We start from the raw sequence: 10,647 nt of genomic DNA, 5'->3' as shown, positions 1-10,647 counted from the left end.
TAGTCTTACACTGCTAAATTAGGGACGGCTAGCGCAGATAGCCCTCGTGTAGCTTTGCGCGAAATTCAAAACAAACAAACAAACATTGCAGAACAATGGTAATATTGTTATTACCAAGGCAGACAAAGGAGGCCAAGTTGTAATTTTGGATTAAAGAGTTTATGTGAAGAAATTATTAGAGGATGATTCTTACGAACAAATAAAAAGAGACCTTATTACCTTAGTTCATAATACAGTGAAAACTGTAGTAAAAAAGTGTGTTACTCTGAGACTGAAAGAAAAGAAGGACCTCGTTCCCTCAAGGTACATATTACCCAGGTTTTTTGCGCTACCTAAAATCCATAAAATCAGCACTCTGTTTCGTCCAGTTGTGGATACCAGAGGCTCATCGTTCCGGCCGTTGTCAATAATTATTTGTCAAAAAATATTCGTTTTTAACTGACTCTCATAATTACACTGTAAAAAAAAAATCACAGGGATAAATTTGTTACCAAACTGATAAACTGGCCTCTTTTAACACCGTATCGCTATTTACGGATGTTCCAGTTCAAGAGGCACTTGATTATCTTGTAAATAGAATATTAGGGAGAAAGAAATTTTCTGTGTTAGAGATTAGTGAAATCCTGATTTTGACCCGTGAATGTGTGTCAAACTCATATTTTAAGGTAGGGAGTAAATTCTTTAAGCAGATTAAAGGTTTATATATGAGATCTCCCTTATCTATGCTAGTTCTTCGTGTTTAAATTTGAAATGAATATGTTTAATACTTCTAAGGTGTGGTTAAAGTGTGGAAATGACACGCTTTTGGTGTGGAGGAGTGACGTTGACACATTAATGCGATTAGTCCTATTATTCGATTTACGCTGGAGGTGGAAAAGAGGGTCAGTTACTTTTCTAGACATGATAGTCAAACGGGATAATGGGCGTTTCTCAACGTTTGCTTATAGAAAACAATTTTTTGTGGCTGTTCCACTACACAATAGAACATGGCATCAGTGATCACAAAAAAAATTATCTTCCGGGTACTTTTCCGTTATACCCCGCAAGTTTAATAAATTATATATATATATACACATACATACAAATATGTATGCACATATAAATATATAAATGTATATTTTATTCATATAGTAAAAACTGACCATTTGCGGGGGCATAACGGAAACGTACCATCATCCTTTTCTAAGTTTGCATTTAGAGCTTTAAAAATCTGCACTCACGAATTGGACTTAAGATCAGTTAATTTTCTTGAAACATGTATCTAGCGACAGAGGCTATGATCCCGAAATCATTGATACATTGTATATATAAAACATAGCATTGAGTATGTTCAAAGTTTGTTAACAACGGTAGGCAACATAATTGAAAATATATATATACACTGTAGTATAAAATTCTCTCCGCGTTGTAAGTTAAACAGTTTTCTCACAATTTAATAAATATGGGATTTATAAAATTTCTTGTGTCTGTGGTCTGGCCAAACGTGTACAAATTTGAAACTTAGAACCAATGCACATAAAAAATGTGGTAGAAAAATCTAAAGTAAATGAATCGGCCTAAACAGAACATGTGGTAAGCACATCTCATGTTATAGACTGGAATAATTTCAAACTGATAAATCAGGTGGAGTTGAAGTGTGAACTAAGTATCAGAAAATCAACAGAAATAGTATTACGTCAGCGGAAGTCACGCGACTCTGGGAGCATGCACGCTGGAGTTTTTCGAAGGATCATGAATTATCGGGGAGGCCCGAGTTTGTTCGAGGCGCCCTCTTTTTTAGTATATAAGCCTGGCGAGAAAAACCAGCGGCATGGCAGAGATAGACAGATTGAAGAGATAGAGAGATAATTGAGTCAAGCGAACAGTAGGCACCGTAAGTAAAGTGTGTAAATCACTGTGATTTATAGGGTGTGTTATGAAAGTTGTTAAGTTTAAAGTGACTGTGGAAATTCTGTGTATTACTAAAAGTTGTATCGAGGAAGAATAAACTGGGTTAATCGACGAACTGTATTCATCACAGGAGTCGAATATAATCACATTTAATTTTGTAATTGCATTTATTTATAAAATCTAGATAATTTATTTAAAATTATGAAACACACCTTCAAGTGGTGATGATTTTGATATTTACCAACATTGGCAACATAACCTATAACTAGAGAAACAAGGTTTCAGAAAAATACATCATATAAAAGGTACGGAGTTTATTTGTATACAGTTTTGAATGTGCTCACCCTATCCCCTCCCCCCACACCTAAAAAAGAAAAAAAAACTTGTTTTCACTAGAGGCCAGGGCGTTTCTTATTAACCAGTAAGCCTCAGGTAAAGGCTTCAACATTACTACTACGTGGGCGACAAATTGTGAAGTGAAAATCAGAAAGCCTAACACAAATAAGTAAAACTGCAACTGAACCTTAATACAAGATGCACTTATAGGTACCACGTTACAAGTATTTTGCATTGAATCAACATTCTAGTGTGTTCTGTGTTGATAACAGAAAATATAGCAACACTGTTGAAATCGGTTACACACACACACACAAATGCGTGAATAATATTGTACAAATATTCTCAGCCTAATATAGTGTTACGACAGCGGAAGTCACGTGACACTGGTAACATGTAATGAGTATCTAGAAAGATCGAAGAACCTGTCGAACGTCCTAACGTTTGCTAGACTCGCGTTCTTATAGTATATAAGCCGGTAAATAAAGTGACGGCAATAATTGTATAGCAGACAGAGAAATTGAAGATATAGACGGACAATTGAGTCAAACGCGGTAGTAAGTAAAGTGCGTAAATCGTTCGTTGTAAATTATAGCGTATGTTTAAATGAAAGTGACTGTGGAAATTAAGTGTATTGCAAAGTTGAATTGAGAAAGAATAAACTAGTTTTATTTGAAAATGGACTTGCATCGCTGAAGTTCTTCAGAAAGAATTTTTATGAGTAATTAACAAACGACCAGAGACGTAACAATAGTATTATTATATAGTGTGTGTCAGTTGTGTGATCAGTCAAGGATATTATAGCTAAATTTCAGGTATTCGGCTACCCTGATATTTCAATAATCAATATTTTACTCATGTCGTTTTCATAATTATAAAGTTAATTTCCAACCGAATTCCACTAAATAGAAATAAGTAAGTAACTTATAACAATTATAGATCTTCTCACTCTTTTTGCCTCGCTCAAAAATATACTGTGAGAAAGTATCTGTTGTGCAAAGAATATACGTAAATACCGATTTCTGAGTATTTTTAGACACAGAATAGCGGATCATAGAATAGCTCAGAGTATTTTTCAAGTACAAACTTTTAGCTCATAGCTCCGTCATCTCTTGATCGATTTGAGATCTAATTACAGTATTTGACTCAAGAGGTCAAACCTTTTCGATCACACCCAAGGTCTCATAGATTAATTTACTCTAATCCTGCTTAAAATAATTTAAATTTGAGAATAGAATGGTAGAGATCTTGATGAGTAACAAAATCAAATCGGGTATATACGCGAGCCCCACGCTTGGTATTGCTAGCGCATAAAAACATAGCTAATAAAAAGGGGGGAGGGAGGTCTTATAAATTAATTTACTCTAATTTTGCATAAAAGAATTTCATGTGCCGTGGCTACTGAGGATTCCCTGTTGACGAAACATTACCGTTTTATGAATTCTGTTTTTGTACTTTTTATTTTATTTTTGCCCAACCTATACTTTAAATGACGATATCTTACTACAAGTCACTGGTGTGAGTTATATTTTCAAGGATTAATTTAGATGTTTACTAGATGATATGTAATAATCTTGTAACTTCGACTCGTATCTAGATAAGGATACATGGTTTACAAATATGAGCAATCAGTGAATGAAGAGTCAGTGAAGTATTAATTGAGAAGTTACTGGGTAGTTGTTGATCGAGAGAAGACTGAACAAGTAATGTTAATCAGTAAGCTGGTCAGGTTTGTTATCAGTATATGACCAAGAAATCTCAATATACTAGATGGTAGTTACTGCACCACAGGTTGAACTTCAAATGACAACAAGGAGGGTAGTTATTGTACCACCCAGAAGTGAAATACTCATATTATTAGCAATAATTCTACATGTAGTGACAGAGTTTGTTTGTTTTGAATTTCGCGCAAAGTTACACTAGGGCTATCTGCACTAGCCGTCCCTAATTCAGCAGTGTAAGACTAGAGGGAAGGCAGCTAGTCATCACCACCCACCGCCAACTCTTGGGCTACTCATTTACCAACGAATAGTGGTATTGACCGTCACATTATAACACCCCCACAGCTGAAAGGGCGAGTATGTTTGGTGGGACGGGGATTCGAACCCGCGACCCGCAGATCGTGAGTCGAGCGCCTAACCACCTGACCATGCCGGGCCTAGTGGAACCAAACATTCTAGCATGTCCCGAGGAATAGATGGTTAGAAGAGCTCTCGTGGTTCTGAAGAATGAAGATGTCGTACATGATTTTACCTGCGAAATACTTGAATTAGCTAGTGATTATATGAACATTCGTCGTGATATTAATGTTTTTAAGACTAGATTCCATCGAGATGACATGATATAGCTGTACGCTTCCCGTCGCAAGAAAGGACGAACTCCAAAGTTAATTGGGTGTTGAGAAGGGTTATATATTGTATTGAAAAGAACCAATGATGTGTTTTACAGAATCCACAGGGACAGGCAATCCAAACCAAAGGTCTCCACTGACTTGGTTAATGGACAGTTTAGTGTAGTGTTTCGCTTTTGTATTAGAATTGTTCAAGGGGCAGTGTTGTAAGCTATATTTTCAATGTTTGATTTAGATGTTTGCTAGAGGGAGTTTCTAATCATCATGATGATGTAATAATCTAGTGACTTTGAATCATATCTAAATAACGGTAGATAATGTATAAATACGAGTTAGCAGTGAACTAGACGTTAATGGAGTTATGGTTGAGAACTCAATGAAGTGTGTGAGAGATAAATGTGTGAGAGATCGAGAAAAGAATGACAGAGCAAAGATAATCATTAAGGTAATCAGGTTTGTTATCAACCGAGTAAGTTTCTGTTAAAAATTGGGCTAAGAATAGTTTCAGAGCGTATGTTGAAAAGTAGTTATGAACTTAGGCCTACAAGTTTCGTCAAAGTGAACATAGCCTGTTGCAAATGTTATTGAACAAATAAATTAATTCGTTATCATTATGTGGACTGGACTTTGCATTATTTTCACCAAATAATTTTTAAAATCCCACCTAAAGAAATAACATGTAACAATACTATATTTTTCGGGTAGATTTGGCTATCGTTTATGTATATTTCTGCCTTAACTCACCAGTTTATAATATACGATTAAAATGCAGTCCATTAACCTCACGACAGTGTTACTTATCTGCTTCTTTGTTAATTTCCGGTATAAATTCTTTCCGAGAAACTTCAGCGATACAAGTCCTTTTTTGAAAGAAACATTACTTATACATAAATGTACTGTACGTTCAAGGGTTTGTTTTTCTGTCATGTTAACTTTGTCCAGTTCACTCTTGCTTTTGTGGAAATGATCAAAGAGATGATATACATGACGATACATCTAAGACTTGTAAACTTGTAACTAAATTTTAAAAAATGTTATAATTTAGATATGTTTTTCGTTCTGAAACTATTATTTTTGATCTCTTCGGTATATCATAATTATTTTTTTTTCTTTCTAGTCTTCCTGTGTTTGTTGACTTGTTATATTAAATTTATTGATGCGCATATACAAAAAACTCTCCAAAAGTTTTTGTGTACTACTGTGTTAACTCTTACATCGCACTCGAGGACATTTTGATATATTGTTATAAAAATTGCAGTGAAGATCTATTGACGATGTAATGACACACTTTGTAGCCTGGTTGTTGACCTGGAGAAGTCCTTAGGCCTACAGTCTTCCCACCACGTTGTTCTTGTCTCTCCATAAGCGCGTAAGGCGGCCCGCGGCTTGCATTACTCGAATCTAGGTTACACGTTTGTATTTTTTTTTTCATTCTATTTTTGTTCTTCTCGTTATATCATTTTAATGTTAAGGAAATATATATATTTTAATTGTCGCACACAAACAATTGTTATAGAACTTGTAATGAAAACGTCATTGCAGTAGTATTAGCTCTTGTTTTAAATGTGCTTACCCGAATACTTCAATCTGTTTTCTTCCACAGAAATTCGATTACTTCATTAAAGCGGTGGCGACTGGGTTATTCGGGTTATAAGTCTGCAAGCAATACCAAACATAGTCATTATTGAATATTTCCCTAATAGCTAGTCTAAAAAATAAACAAATGCACTTTTAGTTTAAATTGGAAGTCGCAAAAGCGCCCCTTTTGATATTTGTGAAGAATGAGTACGATGTTTAAATGAACATTTAGTGTATCCAGAGGGGGGTGAATAAGATTTATTAAAACGATCTTGAATATGCATATCAGCAAGTCAAGTGAAAACGATAACCAATACAAAGTTGCAGTGCAACAGATGATTAGAATTACATATTGATTGGCGTTTTTTAGGTAGTGTAATACCACCGAAAACTGATCCTTTTGAGAAGGGTATGTAACAGCCCTTTCCGACACAAAATATTTATATACTCAGGTATAAGGAAATATGGATCAATTCGAGATACCAGAGCCATTAAAAAAGATACATGTAACAAGTCGTTCCCCGTGGTAAGCAAAGTGTGGCGTCTTGTAACACTAACGCAAAGGTCAGTGGCAAGAGTCATCCGTGTATCCCAGGCAACAGTAAGCAGCATAACCAAGAAGGATTTCCGTCCCAAAATGAAGTCAACTGAATATGGGTTCACCATGATAAGGTCTCCAGTCATACTTCTCATTCGACTTTCGAATACCCCAAGTAGTTCGAGAATGAAATAAGTATTCATGCTATTCCATGCGAAGACATACTAATGAATTCGCCACACGTAGTGCCTTTGGATTTCTGTGCGATCGGACTGCTGAAACGAGTGCTGGAAAAATGTGGTCTTCATATATTAGATGTATTACGGAAAGCAAGCAGAGAGGGGTGATGTGCTTTGAACATACCAGTTTGACAACGGAGTATTTTGTAATGGAAACTATGTTAAAGGGATACTGTCAAGATGCACGGTCACAAGATAAAGCATGACTGAACGTGGCAACATGGTGAGGCTCCAAGTCATTTTAAGATAACTTACTCAACCTCTGTATTCTCCTTTGTATATTTGCATACTTAGTTGAACCATTGTTTATTTGTTTTAGAGCAAAGCTACATTAGGCTATCTGCTGTGTCCACTGCCTGGAATCGAACCCCGGATTTAACGTTGTAAGTCCGTAAAGTTACCGCTATCCCACCGGGATATTAGTTGAACCATCATATACATCCATGCAATTGAAATTCATACTTTCATTCTCTTTGAAACGTTTTCGGTATAAGCTTACTTAGTTTAAGAAGAAAAAAGAAAAGAGTTTATAGCGTTTGTTTTATAATATTGATTACCCCCCAGTGGCACAGCGGTATGTCTGCGGACTTATGCTGCTAAAATCCGGGTTTCGATACCGTGGTGGCCAGAGCACAGGTAGCTCTTTGTGTAGCTTTATGCTTAATAACAAACGCCGAACTTCCGATTACAATGGTGAAACCAACTCAATTGTAATTTGTTTCTAAATTTCACTTTTAAACCTCAATTCTGCTATTAACATCACTTTTTTTTGTTAGCTACTTTGTGAACTTGAAAAGTTTGTATAATTCTGCTGATATGGTACTTTCAGTTTTATTAATACTTAAAAATAAAGATAGCTCAAATAAATTTCTGAATTTGGGTGATTTGAGTTTTTTTATCTAGTGACATTTGCAGGGAGCTTGTAACAAACATGTATACAACTCTAAACAGCATTCGTGAACTTTCTTTATCGCATAGTTAAACATTTTTTGTTGTTAAGCGCTAAGCTATACAATGGACTGTCTGTGCTGTCTTCACCACGGGTATCAAAACCCGATTTTTAGTGTTATAAGTCTACAGACTTACCGCTAATCCACTTGGGATAATTTATTATTATTGAATAAAAATAATACAATGCAAAAGTCCAGTCCTCCTAGCGAAAAGTAAAGTGTTTTATTTCTTCAACTAAAAGTTTTACCAGCTGGCACGATTTCATGAAATTACTATAATCAAGTGATAAGCCTAATTCACAAGTAAAAATAATCACGTGTTAAATTTCATCTTCTATCTACGGCATAAACTGAACAAAAATGTTCAGCACTCGGTAGTTTAATAATCGATGATCGCTAACACTGTAACAGACTCGCCAACTAGATTACTGGCCAACTAACTGGTGTTTTAAGTTATTAACATTATTTTTTCAAATGTTTAAGTAATTTGTGAAATTAAATTTAGATATCCATACTTAGATACTAAGCATCAATCATCATTATTACGTCATGCTAAATTTTCTAGCAAACAATATAAAACGTCTAAATTAAAATATCAAAAATTTGGCCTACAATAGTCATCAACATTTGATGGGATTATTGCAGTTGGCGTATATGAGATTATATATCACTGTTACTTATCAAGTAATATTTAAAGTGGTCTTGAGATTCATGTATTGATTAACCTCACAGACTACGTTTCGTGCCAGATAATTGTGTTCGAGGCTATGGATAAAAGAATTATCCATCGTGTTTGTGGAATATATGATTGAATAATTCATATAATAATACACGTGGGCATACTACTTTGAAATGAAAGAGGTTATACTCAGAATACTGAAAAGACAATCAAATTTGAGTACATGTTCAGACAGATGTAAAAATAAATTCATAATATCTTTTCACTATCTAAACTGTGAAGGCCGAAACGTAGGAGTATACAACCTTGATTTTATAACGTGGTGTACTGATCCAAGACTGCAAAGTACATAATGTAATAAAATGGTGTTCTATACAAGCATAACGATGCTATTGAAGTGGGTGCTATCTTCCAAAAATCTTTTAACAGGAAAAATCTGATTTACTAAAGACTCATGTTTTAAAAGGTATTTCAAAGAAAGAGATGCTCACAGATTGAATATGTTCGATGATGATGTTATTTCCAACGGCTCTGTAATTGCATACAGGAATTGTACTGATGTTATTCAGTTCATCACGTTTATTTGTTTTATCATGCTACTTCCATTGGCCTGTACAAGAAATGTAGAAGCATGAAAGTTATGTCCACCAGTTAAATTTAATTCGAATCCGTTTTCATGCTTCTATTTGTTAAGAACAATCAAACAATGGCCTGGTTCAAAACGTGTTTAAATATCCATAGTCGGCTATTACTGTAATCAAGTTGATGATGTCATAATAAATGAATAGTAATACCCCTCCCTCTAAAAAAAGAATAACAGAACTATGACGAAAATCATTAATAAAACTAAATTATGATATAAAGTGGTATCGTCATGAGTGTTACTATTAGATGAGGTAATAAATTTTAGTCCAGATTCCAAAAACAAGAGCTGAAGTAGCAGTGCCATGCATCTTGCACGGTTAAAATATTAGGTTATAGCCTATTTACGCAATGATGATCAATTCATAGCACGTAAAATCAGTCACGATATTTGACTCAAAAAGGTTTAAGGTGATACCTGTACTTTTCTCATTCGCATATTCCGAGGCCTGTGTTTAAAACTTGCACAGCGAGTTCTGCTATAGACATAACAGTATTTATGCGTGTGTTTTCAATCTTTAATATAAAACTACCTGTATGCTTGAAAAGTATACTAGTGTAAGATTTAAATAATCATAACTCAACATTTTAAATATTGAATGTAAATGAAATAGTTGAAATAAAAAAGATTGCACTGATATAATGCAACTTGTAAATCTATGACTTCAGAGCCAATTTGCATGGTATTGATTTATATTCACGCCGAAATGTATTATTTTCTATTTCAGTATTATATAAATAACACGATATTTATCTAAAATACATTTATAAAGATACGTCAGTGTATATTACAAAGCGATTGACGAAGTTTTAGAGCTCTTCTACTAACCTTGTTTTTTCACGTACAAACCAATATAGTGGTAATTAAACGTGCGGTGGCGTAACTGCTTGAAACGTCTGCCCCCCCCCCCCCCCAGTGACACAGCGGGTATATCTGCGGACTTACAACGCTAGAATCCTAGTTTCTATACCCATGGTGGGCAGAGCACAGATAGCCCATTGTGGTACTTTGTGCTTAACTTCAAACAAACAAAGAAACGTCTGCCAAGCAAGTACAGTGGTGAATTTGTATCTCGTCAGTTTGATTGAACTAATTTGTGTTTTTTTTTTTAGCTGGGTAAAGCGTCCCCTTAACCATTTTACTATGCAACAACCAAATGTTCCTTTTGTCAACCAAACCATTACTTATGGCTAATAGAAATCAATGATTTCAATCATGCTTGAGTCATAACTTTGTGCAATTTTTCGTTTTTTAACAAGGAGCATGTTCCAAAGTACGATTTACAACGCCTGAGAGCAATTTGCGCTGTGATTATTCTTCTCTGTTTCGCTTACCACATTAAATTAATGTAAAATAGGTTCAATAAATATACACATTTCAATACATTGATATTTTATAATCCGTTTATATGATCTTAGATTACATAACGTATTTAGTCTAATAT

At 34.8% G+C, this 10,647-nt stretch overlaps 1 long non-coding RNA gene across 1 annotated transcript in view; it reads left to right on the top strand.

Moving 5' to 3' along the window:
• Positions 1-6,735, top strand: part of LOC106473844 — an 11,979-nt gene extending 5,244 nt beyond the window's left edge. The window contains exon 3 of the long non-coding RNA XR_001291709.2: positions 6,724-6,735. This is a non-coding gene — a long non-coding RNA (uncharacterized LOC106473844). The remainder of the gene's footprint in view (positions 1-6,723) is intronic.
• The last annotated feature ends 3,912 nt before the right edge of the window (positions 6,736-10,647 follow it).

The sequence above is a fragment of the Limulus polyphemus genome, unplaced genomic scaffold (genome assembly GCF_000517525.1).
Source record: "Limulus polyphemus unplaced genomic scaffold, Limulus_polyphemus-2.1.2 Scaffold6550, whole genome shotgun sequence".
Lineage (NCBI taxonomy): Eukaryota > Metazoa > Arthropoda > Merostomata > Xiphosura > Limulidae > Limulus > Limulus polyphemus.
The sequence above is the reverse complement of the archived record's forward strand: the minus strand, read 5'-3'. Positions and strand labels throughout refer to the sequence as shown.